This window comes from Pelophylax lessonae (assembly GCF_965119305.1).
Source record: "Pelophylax lessonae genome assembly, chromosome: 6".
In the NCBI taxonomy this organism is placed as follows: Eukaryota; Metazoa; Chordata; class Amphibia; order Anura; family Ranidae; genus Pelophylax; species Pelophylax lessonae.
The window spans coordinates 292,074,423-292,096,287 of NC_138773.1; positions in this window are offsets into that span (position 1 = coordinate 292,074,423).

The following is a 21,865-nucleotide window of genomic DNA, read 5'->3' on the forward strand; positions in this document are numbered from 1 at the left end:
AAAAGAAGAAAAAAACATTTCCAATGTGTCCCTGCACCTTTAATGTGAAGTGGGCTCCCTCCAGGTAAACCTGCCCTTAAAGTGTCATTAAATCCAGACTATGAAAAACCCAATACATGAGCAAGTGTGCATGCTCATAAAGCAATTAAAACATTTAGTTTGTGTAGAGTCAAGTGAACCTGGATGTTCCTGCCTTCCGCTGTCCCTCCCATCTTCTCTGTGTCCCCACTGCAGCCTGAGATTGTGTAGACCAGCTTTTGTCATCCACTGAGCATGCTCAATTTCAGTTCCCTTCTAAGCTCTTTATTTGCATATATTCAGCATATATTATGCTGATTGACTTAGACCCCCTAAGGAGGCACAATTGAAATGGTATTTCCCACCCTGCTCAGCCAGGCACACCGAATTTTCATAGGCACACAGAGTCAGAGAACAGTCCAGTGCTTGTTTTTTTTTTTTTTTTGAGGGATTAGAACTTGATAGGGACAGATGTTTTTGTGCATTGTACACTGTGACAGATGTTTTTTTTTGCACTGTACACTGTGACAGATGTTTTTTTGCACTGTACACTGTGACAGATGTTTTTTTGCACTGTACACTGTGACAGATGTTGATGGGACACTAGTACAGATGTTGATGTGCTCTGTGGACAGGGACAGATGATGTTTGGTGCACTGGTGTAGGATGGCTGCAGTCTGTGTGATCTGTGTTTCTGAAAAGCAAAATCATCAGCTACACAGAGATCACTGACAGGCTGCAGCATCACCCCCCCCCCCTCCCCACACACACACCTTAACTGAGCCCGCGCTGAACCCAGGAGGAGAGCTGACACAGAGGCATGTGCCTCTGTTTACATTGTGTGATGGCTGTGATTGGACACAGCGATCACATTATTTGGAGGGCCAATGAGAGAGCCCATATCCCAATCTGTGATGTGTTGCGTCCGAGTGGCACAGCCATCACGGGATCCTGCCTTTACACACGTGGCACACATTCTACGGGTCAGAATGTCGCTTGTCCCACCTGGCCATTTATGTACAGTGGCCAGGTGGGAAGTGGTTAATGCACAAAAAAATACACATTTGATCAGAATATAGAGTTATAGGGGGCTATAAAACTGTTTTTGGTTAATTATAATTTAATCTGAATTTCTCTTCTGAAACCATTTTTTTTAGCCATGTGACTTGCACAGCACCAATCACGGCTATGCAGACACAGACTGTAGTATTAGAAGCCCCTCCCAAAGATCTTTCTCTGCAGATGCCAAAGAACAGAGAAAGATCATGTGACCACACAACAGTGCTGCAGGAATATGTTACTTAGAGGATTAAAAAAAACAAAAGGCAGTGGAATTATTTATATGATTTATGTGAATGAATTATGGCAATTAAAGAGATTGTAAACCTCAGAAGAAAAAAAAAAAAACCTTAAAGACAAAAGCATATGTACCGCATACTAACTCATTATGAAATACTTACCTTAGAACGAAGCCCCCGCAGCGCCACCAGCTCCCCGGTCACATGGCCGACATGTTCAGCCGTCTTACTTCCGGGTTCGCATCCTCTGGTCATTTTATTGGCCGAAGCCATGATGACGTCAATCCCGCGCATGAGCACAGGAGCCGCAGTTCACGGCACAAATCTCTGAAGGAACTGCACGGGCGGCCGTTCCCTTTAGAACACATGCACCAGTGATGTCACTGGCTGCATTTACAGCAAATACCTCCTAAACGGTGCAAGTTTAGGTGATATTTACAGTACCTATAGGTACAAGTTACAGAGGAAGCTTTACTTCCTCTTTAACACTTTTTAATATCACTTTAATTTATCTACTGTTATACATGTGCATCTCATAAAATTAGGATATTATCAAAAAGTTAATGTATTTCAGTAATTCAATTTAAAAAATGAAACTCTTATATTTTATTTAGATGCATTACACGCAGAGTGATAAATTTCAAGCATTTCTTTCTTTAATTTTGATTGTTATGGCTTACAGCGAGTGAAAACCCAAAATTCAGTATCTCAGAAAATAAGATTATTACATAAGACCAATAAAAAAAAAGGATTTTAAATACAAAAATGTTGGCTTACATCTGCATGCACGTGCCCCCTACCCAGAAGTGTCAGATCACATACTAGGTACGTGATCTGGCGCAGCTGAGCCGCCTTGCCATCGTATATCAATGTTATATGGTCGGCAAGCAGTTAAAGAGGAAGTAAGCTCTTCCACTTTTTTTTCTTCCCTGTAAAGTAAATGCATAATGTGCTAGTATGCATCGCATACTAGCACATTATGTGACACTTACCTCCATACGAAGCCCTCGTTGTCCCCGCTGCCGGCCGCATCCTTCTTCAGCCATCTTCCTTCCTTGTCTGCAGACTCCGGCTATGCTACTGGCCAGGAGCCGCGGGACATCACATGATTTATGTGAATGAATTATGGCAATTAAAGAGGTTGTAAACCTCAGGAAAAAAAAAAAAAAAACTGAAATACAAAGGCATAATGAGCTAGTATGCATCACATACTAGATCATTATGAAATACTTATCTTATGCCTCGTACACACGCAACGATTATCGGCCGACCGATCAGCCGTCTTTTGTCCAGTGTTGTTGTGTTGGTTGAAATGTGCTCTAGACTGCACACGAATTTTCTCGGCCAACAAAAACCAACTTCAGAAGTGATGTCATGTTCTGGTTTACTTTCCGTGTGTTTTTTCTTCTCTGAGCATGCCCAGTCTTGCTCATCTGATTTTTGTCTGCCGAAATCTGTACTGACTGACGAACAATCGGCTGTTCTGTTGACGGCCAACAAAAATTTTATAGCCTGCACACCAGATTTTGTTCGGCCGAAAAGTCTGAGTCGGTTGTCGGAAGCATCATACTAACAAGCCGAAAATCGGCCGATCGGACGTTGGCCGAAAATTCACGGCCAACTATCGTTGCGTGTGTACAAGGCTTAAGAATGAAGCCTCCACAGCGCCACTCGCTCCCCGGTGACACGGCTGACATGTTCAGCCGTCTTATTTCCAGGTTCGCGTCCTCCGGCCATCTGATTGCCTGAAGCCGCGATGACGTCACTCTTGCGCATGCGCGCGGGAGCCGCCGGTCAGCGCACCGGGCTCTGAAGAAACGGCGCGGGCGGTTGATGTTATCAGCTGCATGAAATGTAAATATCTCTAAATGGTGCAAGTTTAGGAGATATTTACAGTACCTATAGATAAGCCTTGTTAAAGACTTACCTATGGGTAAAAAGTAGAGGGGTGGATTTACAACCACTTTAAAGAAAAACCTATTGTGTGAATGCACATCTACTCCAGTATGATTGCGCTCCATTGCCATTGTAATTGGTCTGTCCCCTCCCTGTTCCTGCTGCTCAATATGAGAATATTAAAGGTGCAAATAACTTGCTTTAAGGCACATTTTAGAGGAAATAATGTTTAGACCATCCTTCCTAAATGAGTGTTTGATCAAAGCTGCAAGTCTGTTACTTTTATTTTAATTTATTATTTGCATGTGCGCATGTTTCTCGCCTTTCCTCTCCAGTTATTAGCCTAGCTAGAACGCATTTTATTAAAGTTGTTAATTATTTTGCATATAATGGGTTTTCATGTCAGACGAGGTAAAAAAAAAAAAAAAAGTGCTATTCATGTGCATTAATTATTCAATAAAACACGTCCCTTTAAACGCAATATTTAATCCCTGCACTGCCGAGGGGCCCAGAATGCATTACTCTGCATATAATGGAATTGTTCTCTCTGCTGAATAAAAGGGGCTTTATTCAGGTGAAATAATTACAGTAGCCCAGGAAATAAATTTGCAGCTTTTTTTTTTCTACCCTTCTGCATACTGAGAAATGATGAAATAGAAATAGACACAAAAAATCGAAATCTATCTATCTATCTATCTATCTATCTATCTATCTATCTATCTATCTATCTATCTATCTATCTATCTATCTATCTATCTATCTATCTATCTATCTATCTATCTATCTATCTATCTATCTATCTATCTATCTATCTATCTATCTATCTATCTATCTATCTATCTATCTATCTATCTATCTATCTACTCATCTATCTATCTACTCTATCTATTCTATCGTATCTGTCAATAATGGATTAGCATTTGATAACATTTTTAGTTCTAGACAAAGTTGGGGTACACAAACTGATCTTTCAGTTAAATTGGGATTTAAAGTGTTTGTAAACCCTCTCATATACCCAGTGAAGTGACTGGCCTCAGGTGATACACAGAGATGAAACAAATCCTCCTACATAGGTTGTACCTGTTTACCTGCAGTCTTCTCTTTCCTTCAAAGTCCAGAATATATAAAGCTTGTCTGAGCTGTCAGAAAGCAGGGGGCAGAAAGCTGAACTTACACTCTGCAGAACTCAGTGAGGAGAGCTGATTGGAGGAAGGGGCACACAGGAACAGAAATAGAAATAAAAGGAAAATGCATCATTTGCGCGTTTTGTCACGGGTATTCGCCCAATTTTCTGCTCAAATAAAAACATTTTAAAAATAAAATAGTAATATATGAATAGATATTAATATATGAATAAATAAATGTAACATAAATACAGAAATCACAAAAATCATCATAAATAATAAATAAATAAATAAAACAAATGAATAGTATGTAATAATACATAAATAATAATTAACCCCTAACCTTAAAAAAATGATGAATATATTATTATTATTATTAATAATAAAAAAATAGTAAAACATAAACACCTAACCCCCAAAAAATAAATACATTACTATTACTAGAATAATAATGTATTTATTTATTTATTTTGTGTTAGGGTTAGGGTGTTTAGCTTTTTATTATTAATATTTTATTTTTTTAATGCTTGGAGGTTTAAGTTAAGGGTTAAATATTTATTTATTTATTATTACTGAGGACTCATTTATTTAATGTATTTATTATTAATTATTTATGATTATTTTTATTTTTTTGTGTTTTTTTTTACATTTATTTATTAATTTATTATTATTATTATTAGTAGTAGTAGTAGTTGTAGTAGTAGTAGTATTAACAAAAATAAATAAATAAATAAATAATAATATATAATCCTAAACCTAATCTCAACTCCTAATCCTAACCCTAACCTAACCTTAATTCAAACCCCTTACCCTAATGAAAAAAAAATAACAATAAATTAATAATAATAATAATAATAAAAAAAACTAAAGCTGATGGAAAGGCTAAAAAAGTTGAAATGCCTAGCAACAAATGATGCAACAGATGATAGTTTTCTCTATTTGCTAATAAAAAAAAAAGCCAAAGCTCAAAAACGCTGTATGAAAATGCGCTAGTCGCGCATAAAAAAGCACCAAAATTGTGCATAAAAACGTGCAAAAAAAACTCAAAGACGCTACTCTCAAGTGTGAATGCAGCCTCAGAAGTGTACCACAAGCGTTTTACAGCTTCAGACATTTTTGTTTAGCCAACAGAAAGCACTAGGGGAAGGAGAGGGAGAGGAAATTAGGGGTGGAGAGCTGCTATTTGAGCGTTTTACAAGCGTTTTTCTGCTCAAGTCAGGAATTTCTATTGAAGTCTATGGGGCCAAAAACACTTGTAATCTGCCAAAAAGAAGCTTATAAATGGGATTTTGGCTAAACAAACAACAAACAAAAACGTCTGAAGCTGTAAAATGCTTGTATGACACTTCTAATATGCTTTATAAACAGCTGCAAAAAAAATAAAAAAAAGCCTGAAAAAATCTATACGCTCAGATGTGAACGGGGTCTTAGAGGCAGGAAATAAAACCTTTCTGCTTTGCATTTCTGGTTGGAGCAAAAAAAAAACCCGCAAAACTCTCCTAAACTATGTACAAAAAACTAGTGATCAACCGATATTGGTTTTTCGTTGCCGATACCGATATTTTGACCAATGCATATCAGTATTGGCCGATATTTTCGTACAAAAAAAAAATATTTTTTTTCATTTGACAGGTACTCTGGTAGAGGGATCTGGGGGTCTAAAAGACCCCAAACCCCTCCTCTGCACCTAAAAGCATTCAAAACGCCAAGTTTGGCTGTTTTGAATGCTGTCATTTTTTTAAATCTAGCGCCGAGTACCCGGAAGTGATGTCATCATGACATCACTTCCGGGTTTTTTACATGGAGACCCGATCAGAGCCGAATGCGGCTTTGATCGGGCCTTCGGCGGCCGTGCAGGCTGGTTGCCCGGGTCTCCCGGTGGGACAGGAGACCAGGGCGAGCCTCGGAATGTGGTGGCGGGAGGGGGGGCGTCCCCTCCCGCTCCTTGTAATGACAGAAGAGCGGCTTCTCAGCCGCATCGGTTGTCATTATAAGACAGCCGACCGTCGGCTATGGATGCCGGTACCGGGGTGATGCCTCTAGCTGCAGCCATCACTCCAGGTCATGAACTTTCCGAAATATCAGCAATATCGGTCACCTTGGTGGCCGATTCCGATATATCGGGGAAAGTGCATATATATCAGCTTTGCCGATAATCGGTCGATCTCTACAAAAAAACCCTCTATATAAGGGAACTGGCGTTGATAGGGCCTAAGGCAGTTCAGTACAATAGAGGAACGTGTGCAAAAATGTATTCTTCCAAGGGGCTCATTACCACTTGCCGACCGCCGCACGACTATTTACTGCGGCAGTCAGCCGCTCCTGGGCAAAGCGACGTAGACCTATGTCGCTCGCCCTGGAGCCTGTAGGGGGCGAGCGTGCGCCGCCGGAGGCGCGCTCCTGCCCCCACTTGTTCACTGACATCCCTGCGCGTGTGACCGACGGCTCCGATGTCCGCCGGCCACTCGCGATCTTTCACAGGAGAGGGAGAAGGACAGACGGCTGATGTAAACACAGCCGCCTGTCATTCTCCCTGATGTAAGTACAGAGGCTATGCGATCCTGCTATGTCTCTGTGGTTACATCACAAGCCACGCCCCCCACAGTTAGAATCACGCCTCTAGGGATACATTTAACCCACTGATCACCAATAAAGTTAACCCCTTCCCTGCCAGTGTCATTTTTACAGTAACAGTGCATATTTAGAGCACTGATTACTGTAGTAATGTCACTGGTACTCCCAAAAGTGTCAAAAATGTCAGTCAAGGGTCCGATCTGTCCGCCGCAATGTCGCAGTCCCGCAAAAAAAAAATCGCAGATCGCCGCCATTACTAGTTAACTACTTACCGCAAACTGACGTTAATTAACGTCAGCAGACTTTGCGGGCTTATACCGGGATGATGCCTCTAGCTAGAGGCACCATCCTGGTACCGTGGTTTAGAGCCGACGGTCGGCTTTCCGTCGGTAACGATCGATGCGGCTCGGGAGCCGCTCGATCGTTACCCGGGGGGCGGGAGGGGACGTCCCCCCCCCCTCCCGCCGCCTTCCGTGGCTTTGCTCGGGGCTCCCGTCCCACCGGGAGCCCCGAGCACCCATCCGGCACGTCCGCCGGCTGGATGGAGTCCCGATGAATGCCGGAAACGGCATAGATCGGGTCTCCGATGACGTAACCCGGAGGCGGCGTCCATGACGTCACTTCCGGGTTACTGTGCTGCAAAAGGCGGCAGTTTTAAAAAACGGCTGTATGCAAAAATGCAGTTTTCGGCGTTTTGCATGCAGGGAAGTGTAGTGGAGGGGTCTAGAGTCTTTTAGACCCTCGATCCCTCCATAAAGTGTACCTGTCACTACATATTGGTGTCACAAGGGATGTTTACATTGTGACAGCAATAAAAGTGATCAGATTTTTATTTTTTTTTTTAAAACTTTAATAAAGTTAAAAAAATAAATAAAATAAATGGGAAAAAAAAATTTAGCCACCCCCGTCACCGTTAGCTCGCGCACGAAAAAAAACGTATACGCAAGTCGAGCCACGAATGAAATCGCTGTTCAAACCCCACATGTGAGGTATCCCCGCGATCGCCAGAACGTGGGCAATAATTAAAAAAAAGAGCTACACTCTAACTCTAAACTGGTAACCGTTAAATAAATGTAAATCGTCGCAGATTGAGATCTCTATTGACCGTAGTTTGTCGCCATCCCACGGGGGGGCGCAATTTTAAACCGTAACATGTTGGGTATCTATTTACTCGGCGTGACATCATCTTTCACAATATACAAAAAAAATGGGCTAACTTTACTGTTTAGTATTTTTTAAATGCAGTGAAATGTGATTTTTCAAATTTTTTTCAAAAAAATGGCGTTTTAAAGACCGCTGCGCAAATACCGCCTGACAAAAAATTTTGCAATGACCGACATTTTATTCTCCAGAGTCTTTGCTAAAAAAATATATATAATGTTTGGGGGTTCTAAGTAGTTTTCTAGGAAAAAATACTGGTTTTAACGCGTGAACAAAAAGTGTCTGAAATAGGGCTGGGGCTTAAGTGGTTAAAAAAAAAAAAAACAATAAAAATGACATAAATCTTTCCCGTAGTTAGTAAACGCAATAACTTTTGCGCAAACCAATTAAAACACGCTTATTGCGATTTTTTTTTTTATACCAAAAATATGTAGTAGAAAACAAATTGGCCTAAAATGCTAAGAAATTTTGATTTTTACATTTTTTTTGAGAATTTCATATAAAAAAGTGTGAAAAATATTGTAATTTTTTCAAAATTGTCGCTCTTTTTTTGTTTATAGCGCAAAAAATAAAAATCGCACAGGTGATCAAATACCACCAAAAGAAAGCTCTGTTTGTGGGAAAAAAAGGACGTCAATTTAATTTGGGTACAGCGTCGGACGACCGCACAATTGTCTGTTATGGTCACGCAGTGCAGAATCGCAAAATAGCGCCTGGTCATTGAGCAGCCAAATCTTAAGTGGTTAAAAAACAAAAACTAGGAAACTAGCTTTAGTTAGCAGTACAATTGTTTACGACTGTTTCATTCTCTTCTCTGGAGTTTTATTTTGTAAAAAGAGGGGAAAAAGTGGCATCATCGGTTAATGAAAAAAAGAATTGTCTGGGAGGAATCATGCCATGCATTCTTCAAGCCCGGAAAGTTACATAAAGTCACTGCAAGCTTTCCTCTTCTCCCAAAATCCGTTCAATGAAAAATTATATAGCAGCGATATCATGCACCATAAAACAACATCTTTACAGAGACATAAGTAATGGTTAGGCGTAAAGAAACAAAATATCGCCTTTTATAGAGGCTGCAACACAGAGCGATAAAGCACATGTATTGAAGGACACTAACCAGAAGTCATGGCTGATCACAGTGTGGAAGGGATACGGATTCTGATGTTATCCAGCAAAACAATGCAACTGTGCTAAAATCAGAAAGATGCTTCTGCTTGAATTTTGTTGCTGTCCCCTGGCTGTCATACCCATCCTATGTCTTTAAAGCGGTAGTAGACACCACTTGGTCACTTGTACCTACAGTAAGGTGACCAGATTTATATTGGCAAATGGCACAGGGCTGCATAATACACAGAGCGCTGGGTACAGGACTGCATATTACACAGAGCGCTGGGTACAGGGCTGCATAATACACAGAGCACTGGGTACAGGACTGCATATTACACAGAGCGCTGGGTACCGGGCTGCATAATACACAGAGCGCTGGGCATAGGGCTGCATACAACATAGAGCGCTGGGTACAGGGCTGCATAATACACAGAGCGCTGGGCACAGGGCTGCATAATACACAGAGCACTGGGTACAGGACTGCATAATACACAGAGTGATGGGCACAGGGCTGCATAATACACAGAGTGCTGGGTACAGGACTGCATATTACATAGAGCGCTGGATACAGGACTGCATAATACAGAGAGCGCTGGGCATAGGGCTGCATACAACATAGAGCACTAGGTACAGGGCTGCATAATACACAGAGCACTGGGCACAGGGCTGCATAATACACAGAGCGCTGGGCACAGGACTGCTTAATACACAGAGTGCTGGGCACAGGGCTGCTTAATACACAGAGTGCTGGGCACAAGGCTGCATAATACACAGAGTGCTGGGTACAGGACTGCATAATACACAGAGCGCTGGGCACAGGGCTGCATAATACACAGAGCGCTGAGTAGAGGACTGCATAATATACAATGTGCTGGGTTCAGGACTGGAAATTACACAGAGCTCTGGGTACAGGACTACATAATACACAGAGCGCTACATTCAGGACTACATAATACACAGAGTGCTAGGTTCAGGACTGCATAATACACAGAGCGCTGGGCACAGGACTACATACTACACAGCGCTGAGCACAGGACTGCATAATGCACAGAGCGCTAGGTTCAGCACTGCATAATACACAGAGCGCTGGGCACAGGACTGCATAATACACAGAGCGCTGGGCACAGGACTGCATAATGCACAGAGCGCTGGGCACAGGACTGCATAATACACAGAGCGCTGGGCACAGAACTACATAATGCACAGAGCACTAGGTTCAGGACTGCATAATACACAGCACTGAGCACAGGACTACATAAGACACAGAGCGCTAGGTTCAGGACTGCATAATACATAGAGCGCTGAGCATAGGACTACAAAATACATGGGAGGGTGTTAGGCATAGAGTACAGGGTTCAGAGGTTTGCTATGCACAGGGGACATTTCTGCCCCCACATCCATAGCTCACCTCTGCACCCTTCTCTCACAGATTATCTCTGCAGCCACCTCTTAGCCCTTCCCCCACAACAGCTAAACTCCTCATCTCTCCATGCAACTGCATCAGCTCTAACCCCCGCTCCCCCACTGCCCTCACCTGTGTACAATCAGTACCCCCCTTTTTCTGCGCACCTCCCGGTCTCAGCCCTTCACACAGTCAATTTTCTCCTCCACTGAACAGCAGCAGGAGCGGCAGTGAGATCATCCAGCAGGGGGCGTCTGCATCCGAGCCACCAGGCTGTTTCTCAACCAGCATGGGATGCCCTCTCTACATTAATCTGGCCCTGAATCCGGGGACAAAACCGGGGACAGACTTGGTCCGGGGACAGTGTGCTCTGATTACGGGGACGTCTGGTCACTCTAACCTACAGGTAAGCTTATAATAAAGCTTTAATGGAAAAAATAACTGCGCTTGCAGTAAAAAAAAAAAGAAAAGCAAAAACATGTGTGACAGAACAAGTAAACAATAAAAAATAAAAGAAAGTTGCGCTAAATCAATAAATCATAAAAATGTGAAATTCAATAAATATATAGTGAAGAAATGTCTGTAAATCATCATCAATGTGAAACACCAGTGTAGTGAAGAGTGCCTTCAAAAGTATTCATCCCACAGATATGTGATTATCATCACCCAAAGTGAAGATCCTCCACCAAGTGAAGATGGCCTCTTACTATAACAAGGAGACCTGTAAAGGTCAACAAAACTTGTGGTATAACCCCACCAGGGCCTCTAATATAACGAGGAAACACGGATAAGAAATCCTGAAGATGATTTCCACCCTTCCACCTCCGCACTTATAGAGATGTCATTTCCCCATAAAAAAAACCCGATAATAATCGCCATAGTGTAAAACATTTTTCAGGTATGAATGCCAATTACTGCGGCTGCTGAAATGCTTTAGAGATTGGTGGAATCAAGAAAGACGCTTGACTTTCCGGCTGGCTATCTAGATGGCTGCCAACAGGAGGGCAAGGATTGACAAAGCAATGCCAGCCTGAAAGTCAAGTGTGTTTCTTGATTCCACCAATCTCTAAAGCATTTCAGCAGCCACAGTAATTGGCATTCATACCTGAAAAATGTTTTACATGATGGCGATTATTAACGGGTTTTTTTTTTTATGGGGAAATGACATCTCTATAAGTGCGGAGGTGGAAGGGTGGATATCATCTTCAGGATTTCTTATCCGTGTTTCCTCGTTATATTAGAGGGCCTGGTGGGGTTATACCACAGGTGTTGTTGACCTTTACAGGTCTCCTTGTTATAGTAATGCCGGTATGCACTGGTACTCAGTACCACCACTTCCAAATATGGCTCTTGAGCATACCGCCACCTCTCCGTGTGCCTTAGCATACCAGTACGCTCATTTTGGACATCTGCGCCCTCAATTGCCCCCCCCCCCCCCAAAATAATTTTTCCCACTCCAGAGCCACACCAGTCACCACCAGCGAGTCCCCCTGCTCCGGAGTCCCAGCTCAGGCCAGGGAGGGGGGGGTGCTCTGTGGGGACCCTGATGTGGGGTGGGGGGGCGAAAAAATGTATAGGCTATAAGAGTACCGGCATCTCTTTTGGGCCACTTAAAGCACTGTCCGTTTTTTTGGTGGATCTGAACGGATGCCCATTGCATCTCTATGGGGCATCGGGTGTCAGCGGAGACATGTCCACTGACATCCGATCTGATCCATCAAATCTGGACGGATGGAAACCCTATTTTCCATCCGTCCAGTGAATCGGATGGAATCGGATGAGAACGGACAGACGGTCCGTTCTCATCCGATTCCCCCATAGAGAACCGCGGGGACCTGACAGCTCTGTCCCCGCACACAGCGCAGAGACACAGGCAATAGCAAATTATAGGAAGGCGCCTGGCCCTTTTTAAAGATATGTCTGAACCTGCTGCCCTTTTAATTGTAAAAACAATATGAAATATGGGACGTAGATGAAAAAGGCGCTGGTGATCTTTTATATTTACTGGAATAAAACTTGTTCAGGGTAGCAAGTGTATTAAATATGTATTAAAAGTGCTTGTTAGTGAATTATTATAATTAAAGGTAATAGATATATTTTAAAGTGCACAACTCAAATTTAAAAAATATTTCTGTTGCTTATTGATAAATAAATATATGTATAAATAATTATATATAAATAAATAGATGAATAAATATATTGTACATGCAACAAGTAAATCACTTATATAAATATATAATATTCCGTGCAACAAGCAAATAAAAGTGCTTAATAGTGCGTGCATAAAAAACTCATCAAATATAAGCAACTAAATTCATGCTCTCCAGTGAAAAAATATTAATTGTATAACAAGTGTCTCTGTAATTCGTGCAAAAAATATGCTCCTTAAAGTGCTTCAGGTGGTGGGGTGTGACACACGTGGCCTCTTACCAGCTTCCAATGAGTCACAATGACTCCCAACGCCTGTGATCCCTTTAATTGGGTGGATCAGACCTCTCCTCGATATCTTTTGGGATGGATATCTGCTCCTACATTAGGCATGTATGGACCATATAGTCCGCATAAAGATAAAAAGAAAGCCTCCAATAGTGAAATATTGTATGCTTTATTTGAAAATTAATAAAAGGTATACAGTTGGTCCCTTACTCTTAGTTGTGCCCTCCTGGCACTGGGCAATTCGGCAGTACACAAAAAACTTTCAGTAGTGGGGAATCGTATCCGAGGATCTGCAGCTTCCTCTTAGTTTTTCCTCTCACTGTGCTGTGTGCGGCGGTCGGCGAGCGTCCCTGCCTCTGCTCCGAATGCCTGTATGTTTTGCTTCCGGGTTTGTCAGTAACCACAATGCATTTCGCATCTGTGCGTCATCAGGCGGCTACTGTTCCCCGGGATCTCTTTCCTTAAGTGTCACGGACCTTCTTTTGATTGGCTATAACTCAGTATATTATCGACATCTTGTTTACAATTCATTTTCAACTAACACTTATTGCCAATTATTCCTTTATTTTAATACTGGCAGTCTATATGGGGATTTTTTAAATTTTATTTCAATGTACTCGGATTTATGCTGCATATCCGTCGTATACGTTCCCCTCACTCACATATATCATACAATTTTCATAACAGTTCATAAAAAGCTATTAAATTTCTCACAATCCATTAACATACAGTATAAAACTTTATTAGTTATCAAAATTTATTAAAAAATTATTAAAATTATCTTTTTGTTTTTAGCTTTATTTAAAACCATAGTATGGACTAGTTTCTTATATTTATAGCGCCATCTAGTGGAAATTTTTTAGGAATCAAGATTAATTAGGTTCTAATATGGGAATCTTTTCCAATATTTATAATAGGACGGCTCTAAAAATATTTTTAAAATTGTTTTAAAATATATAAATAAATATAAACATGTTGTACAAAGTATTAGATAGTATTACTGATTAAAAATTAAAATTTATTTAAAATAGCTAAAATGTCAAGGGATATATATATAAAAAGAGATGGATTTATTTCTGAATATCTAAAAAATTCTATTATTAAAAATTATTAAGAAAGCAATTTAGATCTATATCCGCATTTAGCCCCAAGGGTTTTAATGTTTTTAAACGATGTATCCAGACGGTTTCATTCTGTGATATTTTCTTCCGCATGTCTGCGCCTCTCCAATGATTAAATATTTTATCAATCCCACAAAACCAAAGGAGGGAAGGATCCTGGTTGTGGTATAGTCTGAAATGATTGGATAGGCTGTGCTTTTTGAAACCTTTTTTAATATTATCGACATGTTCTCCTATCCTTGTTGCTAAAGTGCGAGTAGTGCGTCCAATGTATTTAAGTCCACAGGGGCAAATGCACATATATGTAACGAATTTGGTGTCGCAGGTAATAAATTGTTTTATCTCAAACTCTCGGTTGTCTGAAGAGAAAAACTTATGTTCTATTCTCTTCTTAAATTTGCTTATCCTGCAGGCTTTACATCTTCTGCATCTATAGAAACCATTTTTTGCAAAGAACATTTGTTGTCTTTTTGGTGGATCCGGAACATCTCTTTACTGTACAGATCTGAAAGATTACAATATACAGACAGACAAACTAATAGAAAGATTTAAAGAAAAAGGCTATAAAGAGAAAGAATTGAAACAAACCCAGAAGAAAATATCCGAAGTAAAGAGAGAAGATCTTCTGAAGAAGAAAAAGAAGAAAAAAGGAAAATCGAACTTCGAACTGGCTTTCATTACGGGGTTTAATACACAATACAAAGAAGTTGAGAAGTGTATAAGGAGAAATTGGCACATATTATTAAGGGATGACACATTGAAAACATTACTCCCTAAACACCCTAAATTTATCTACAAAAGGGCTCCGGGATTACGTAATATGCTAGCAAAAAATGTTCCGGATCCACCAAAAAGACAACAAATGTTCTTTGCAAAAAATGGTTTCTATAGATGCAGAAGATGTAAAGCCTGCAGGATAAGCAAATTTAAGAAGAGAATAGAACATAAGTTTTTCTCTTCAGACAACCGAGAGTTTGAGATAAAACAATTTATTACCTGCGACACCAAATTCGTTACATATATGTGCATTTGCCCCTGTGGACTTAAATACATTGGACGCACTACTCGCACTTTAGCAACAAGGATAGGAGAACATGTCGATAATATTAAAAAAGGTTTCAAAAAGCACAGCCTATCCAATCATTTCAGACTATACCACAACCAGGATCCTTCCCTCCTTTGGTTTTGTGGGATTGATAAAATATTTAATCATTGGAGAGGCGCAGACATGCGGAAGAAAATATCACAGAATGAAACCGTCTGGATACATTGTTTAAAAACATTAAAACCCTTGGGGCTAAATGCGGATATAGATCTAAATTGCTTTCTTAATAATTTTTAATAATAGAATTTTTTAGATATTCAGAAATAAATCCATCTCTTTTTATATATATATCCCTTGACATTTTAGCTATTTTAAATAAATTTTAATTTTTAATCAGTAATACTATCTAATACTTTGTACAACATGTTTATATTTATTTATATATTTTAAAACAATTTTAAAAATATTTTTAGAGCCGTCCTATTATAAATATTGGAAAAGATTCCCATATTAGAACCTAATTAATCTTGATTCCTAAAAAATTTCCACTAGATGGCGCTATAAATATAAGAAACTAGTCCATACTATGGTTTTAAATAAAGCTAAAAACAAAAAGATAATTTTAATAATTTTTTAATAAATTTTGATAACTAATAAAGTTTTATACTGTATGTTAATGGATTGTGAGAAATTTAATAGCTTTTTATGAACTGTGTATGAAAATTGTATGATATATGTGAGTGAGGGGAACGTATACGACGGATATGCAGCATAAATCCGAGTACATTGAAATAAAATTTAAAAAATCCCCATATAGACTGCCAGTATTAAAATAAAGGAATAATTGGCAATAAGTGTTAGTTGAAAATGAATTGTAAACAAGATGTCGATAATATACTGAGTTATAGCCAATCAAAAGAAGGTCCGTGACACTTAAGGAAAGAGATCCCGGGGAACAGTAGCCGCCTGATGACGCACAGATGCGAAATGCATTGTGGTTACTGACAAACCCGGAAGCAAAACATACAGGCATTCGTAGCAGAGGCAGGGACGCTCGCCGACCGCCGCACACAGCACAGTGAGAGGAAAAACTAAGAGGAAGCTGCAGATCCTCGGATACGATTCCCCACTACTGAAAGTTTTTTGTGTACTGCCGAATTGCCCAGTGCCAGGAGGGCACAACTAAGAGTAAGGGACCAACTGTATACCTTTTATTAATTTTCAAATAAAGCATACAATATTTCACTATTGGAGGCTTTCTTTTTATCTTTATGCGGACTATATGGTCCATACATGCCTAATGTAGGAGCAGATATCCATCCCAAAAGATATCGAGGAGAGGTCTGATCCACCCAATTAAAGGGATCACAGGCGTTGGGAGTCATTGTGACTCATTGGAAGCTGGTAAGAGGCCACGTGTGTCACACCCCACCACCTGAAGCACTTTAAGGAGCATATTTTTTGCACGAATTACAGAGACACTTGTTATACAATTAATATTTTTTCACTGGAGAGCATGAATTTAGTTGCTTATATTTGATGAGTTTTTTATGCACGCACTATTAAGCACTTTTATTTGCTTGTTGCACGGAATATTATATATTTATATAAGTGATTTACTTGTTGCATGTACAATATATTTATTCATCTATTTATTTATATATAATTATTTATACATATATTTATTTATCAATAAGCAACAGAAATATTTTTTAAATTTGAGTTGTGCACTTTAAAATATATCTATTACCTTTAATTATAATAATTCACTAACAAGCACTTTTAATACATATTTAATACACTTGCTACCCTGAACAAGTTTTATTCCAGTAAATATAAAAGATCACCAGCGCCTTTTTCATCTACGTCCCATAGCGCAGAGACACAGCTGTCATTCGCCTCCTCAGTGGGGATCGGCGGATCGATCCCCCGCTGAGAAAAACTGAGTCTGCCGATGGACTCTACAGTGTGAAAGGGGCCTAAGAGGTCATCTTAACTTGGTGGAGGATCTTCATTTTGGGTGATGATAATCACTTATGTGTGGGACGAATACTTTTGAAGACACTCTTCATTTCACTGGTGTTTCACATTGATGAATTATGTTTATTAAATTTCACATTTTTATGATTTATTTATTTAGCGCAACTTTCCTTTATATTTATTATAATAAAGCTTACCTGTAGGCAGAGCCGCTGATAGGGGGGGACCACCAGCCCTCTTGTAGGGGGCCCGAGCACACAGGGGGGCCCACACAGAGAGGGGGATTAGTGATGGACAACAATTACAGAAATCTTCCTCCAGCACCTGAATCTGATCTGTCCCTCTCCCTGCTATCAGCTTTTATCTGTTGAGAAAGAGACAGTCGTCCCTCACTAATCCCCCTCCCTGTGTGGCCCCCCCCTCCCAGCACTTATCTCTGCTCAGGAGTTTATTTGTAAATTGTAACTTTGTTTCTCTCTCTCTGTCTCTCTGATCACTGAGCTCCAACTGCCCAGCCTGGATATTTTTCTCATCTCATCTTCTTTTTTATTTAAAGCGGAGTTCCACCCTGGATTTTTTTTTTTTTTTTTAATACCCCCGGGACAGTCAGGGCTAGTACATTCCACAATGGCTAGCCTCTGATCTGTCCCGGGTTGCACTTACCTGTTAGGACAAATACTTACCTTGCAAACGTCTTGTCCAGCGCTGCCATCTCAGATGTGGGCAGCTTGAAGCCAGCGAGATCCCCTTCGGCGTCTTCTTCCACCTTCTTTGGTCCCACGATGCTCTGCGCCGGCCCCGACGTCACTTCTGGGTCGCGCGCGTCATCCCTCTACAGCTTCTGGGCATGCCCAGAAGCTGTTTAGAAGGGGATGACGCGCGCGACCCGGAACTGACGTCGGGGGCCGGTGCAGGCGCAATGATTCCTGGGAGCTATGACGTTCAGCTCCCAGGAATCATTGCAGAGCCAGGAAGTGACGACGAGCCGCGGCCGAGGAAGGAGGAAGAAGGAAGTAAGGTAAGTATTTTTTCTTCGCTACGAGGAAAGTAAAAAAAAAAAAAATATGCGATTATCCATTTCTTTTTCAGGTGACCCGGAGCGAGAAGATGGAGGTAAGTATAAAAATAGGGTGGAACTCCACTTTAACATATTTTTATTTTTAGATTTAGCAGGAATTATGCGAGTTATGTTATATTTGTGTCTGCTAATAGTGATTTTGTTGTAATTTTAGCTAAATATATCTTTAATATTTTCTTGGGGGGGCCCTGCCAGGTAGTCTGTACGGGGCCCTGCCTGTAGGTACAATGAATATCTCTTACCGTGCACTGTTTAGGAGATATTCACAATTTCTTCAGCCGTTGATGTCACCGGGGGATGCGCACTGCACCCTGAAGTGAGGGCACACTGAATGTAGTGTCCATCCAGAGCGCTGTGCTGCGACTATGACTCCAGTGCGCATGTGCGAGAGTGACATCATTACAGCTTGCTTTTTTAAGACTTCACTACCACTTTATTCGCAGGAGTACTAGACTTTATATTCCCCATCGTTCCTGGCCATTTTTCAGCTTCAGTGCAGTGATCGTTATAATGTCCATTACTCGACCATGTAACGATACACAAATTATTTTTGTAATCTTTTTTTAGGCTCCGTTCACATGTAGGCGTTTTGGGGCGTTTTTGGGGAGTTTTTCTGCTCTAGGATCAGCTCTCAAAACGCCCAACAAGACAAATCCTATTCATTTCAATGGCCCCTGTTCACATCTGAGCGTTTTGACGCTGTGAGCAAAACACCCAACGCTCAAAAAAGTACATGAGCTTCTTTTTGGGCAGATTACAGGCGTTTTCCATTGGTTTCTATTCAATCTAAAAACGCCTGCACAAAAAACGCCTGTAAATCGCGGTAAAAAACGCGCAAAAACGCTACGCTCAGGTGTGAATGTAGCCTTATGCCTCGTACACACGTTCAGATAATCGTACGACATATCGTCCGAGTAAAGTAGCATGCTACAAAATGTCGAATGCAACCATGTGTACTAACCATATGATTTCTGTCGTACGATTGTGTGAAAGCAACCAGAATGCGTAGCCACGTCTTGGAAAGTGATGTCACATATAATAACCTGGCTTGATCATTATAGCTGGATTTTACTATTTTACTGACCGAATGTTCGGAAAAACATTGGGAATAGGCTGCAATATTATTGTCGGGTCGTAAAACCATTGTTTACATTCTCCAGATTCCCCTTCCGGGTTATTTCGCCATTTCCGATCATGCGCGGTGTTTGTCGAAGGATTTTTAGCGGACGCATAGTGTACTAATTACACGATTGACGTTCGCGGGGCTATCGTACGACAGAAGTTTTCCTGCTTGTCCCTTCGGATTTTGTTGGACGAACTGTTGTGATCGGCTGTCGAAAGCTGTGTACTAACGATCAGATTATCGTGCAACCAGGTCGAAAGCGAGTTTTTTCGTACGATTATCTGACCGTGTGTACGAGGCATTAGACAAAGATTTCTTTTGGTGGTATTTAAAAAACACTTTCCTTTTTTAAATAAATAAAGCAAAAAAAAAAAAAAAGAATTTGTTTACATTTGCCTTTTATTCCTTTAACCACTTAAACCCCAGGCCTATTTCTGACACATTTTGTTTACAAGTTAAAATCAGTATTTTTTCCTCGAAAACTACTTAGAACCCCCAAACATTGTATATATTTTTTGTAGCAAAGACTCTGGAGAATAAAATGTCGGTCATTGCAATATTTTTTGTCACGCGGTATTTGCGCAGCGGTCTTTAAAACGCCATTTTTTTGGAAAAATTACGAATAATCACATTTCACTGCATTTAAAAAAAACTAAAAAGTAAAGTTAGCCCATTTTATTTGTATATTGTGAAAGATGATGTCACGCCGAGTAAATAGATACCCAATATGTTACGGTTTAAAATTGCGCACACCCGTGGAATGGCGACAAACTACGGTCAATAGAAATCTCAATAGGCGACGCTTAAAAATTTTTTTAACGGTTACCAGTTTAGAGTTAGAGTGTAGCTCTTTTTTTATTATTGCTCTGGCAAATGGGGCGATACCTTACATGTGTGGTTTGAACAGCGATTTCATTTGCGAGTGCGACTTCCGTATACGTTTTCTTTCATGCGCGAGCTCACGGCGACGGGGGCGGCTAAAAAATGTTTTTTTTTCCTATTTATTTTTTTTATTTTAGCACAGGTTTTTTTAAAAAAAAATAAAAAATCTGATCACTTTTATTGCTGTCACAAGCAATGTAAAAATCCCTTGTGACAGCAATATGCAGTGACAGGTACTCTTTATGGAGGGATCGGGGGTCTACAAGTCCCTAGATCCCTCCACTACATTTCAATGTATTCAAAATGCCGAAAACTGCATTTTTGAATACTGTCACTTTTTAAATTTGGCGCCTTTAGCAGTTGAGTAACCCAGACGTGACGTCATCGAAGACCCGATCGAAGCCGCATCCGTCCTTGATTGGGACTCCAACCAGCCGGCGGACGCGCCGGCTGGTTGCTCGGATCTCCTGGTGGGACAGGAGACCCAGGCAGAGCCGTGGAAGGCGGCGGGAGGGCGTCCCCTCCCGCTCGCTGGGGTAACGATCAAACGGCTCCCGAGCCGCATTACCGCCTGAAAGCCAACTGTCGGCCTCTAGCTGCAGGCATCACCCCGGTACATCCACTTCTTGCTTCTTAACCATGAGCATTGGATAGACTGACCCTTTTCCATTTGCCCCCAAAAGGACAGGTAAGCCCCGTACACACGTACCGAATGTCGGCCGAACGATCGGCCGTCTTTTGTCCGGTGCTGTCCTGTCGGCTGAAAACTGCAAAAGACTGCACATGAATTTTGTCGGCCAACAACAGCTGACTGCAGAAGTGATGTCATGTGATGGTTAACTTTCCGTGTCTTTTTTCTTTTCTGAGCATGCCCAGTCATGCTAACCGGCTGTTTGTCAGCCGAATTCTGTACTGACTGGCGAACAATCGGCCGTTCTGGTGTTGGCCAACAAAAATTGTAATGCCTGCACGACAGATTCTGTTCGGCCAAAAGTGCGCTGTCGGCTGTCGGAAGCATCATACTAACAAGCCTACAATCGGCCGATCGGTCGTCAATCGGTATGTGTGTACGGGGCTGTAGACTTGATTCCAAAACAAGATCTTCAAAAGAATTGACAGTATGGAGCTATGCTACAGCCACAGGTTGACTTTGCTGAAAAAAGGAGCACACAAAAATAGTCGGAAACGCCATCAGAAAACTTTGTGACTTCAGTAAGTTCTGTGTAATGAGTAGAATGAATGAATACTCATAATGATAAAAAAAAATACAGACATTACATGTTATTTTTTTTTAACAGAAGGAAATGAAAAAGTATATTATATTGTGTCGAGAATCCATGCTGAACACACAAAATAGCTTTACCTCCGTAGATTTGTGCGCCGCTGTGAGAAAACGACAAACGGATCTATTACAAATATTCCCGAAGCAATTCTTTGGGGGACGCGGTGCCTTGCGGTGCGCTATCTAAATTGGATGTCTCCTTGAAAGGCTCGGTGAATAAGTAAAATCGTATTATCTGTGGCTAGCGCGTACCGTTAAAGATGTCTTTTTTTTTTTTTTAGGGGGTGATGTTAAAAGAATAACGTTTACAACTGTCTCCACATTCAGGACTAACAGCA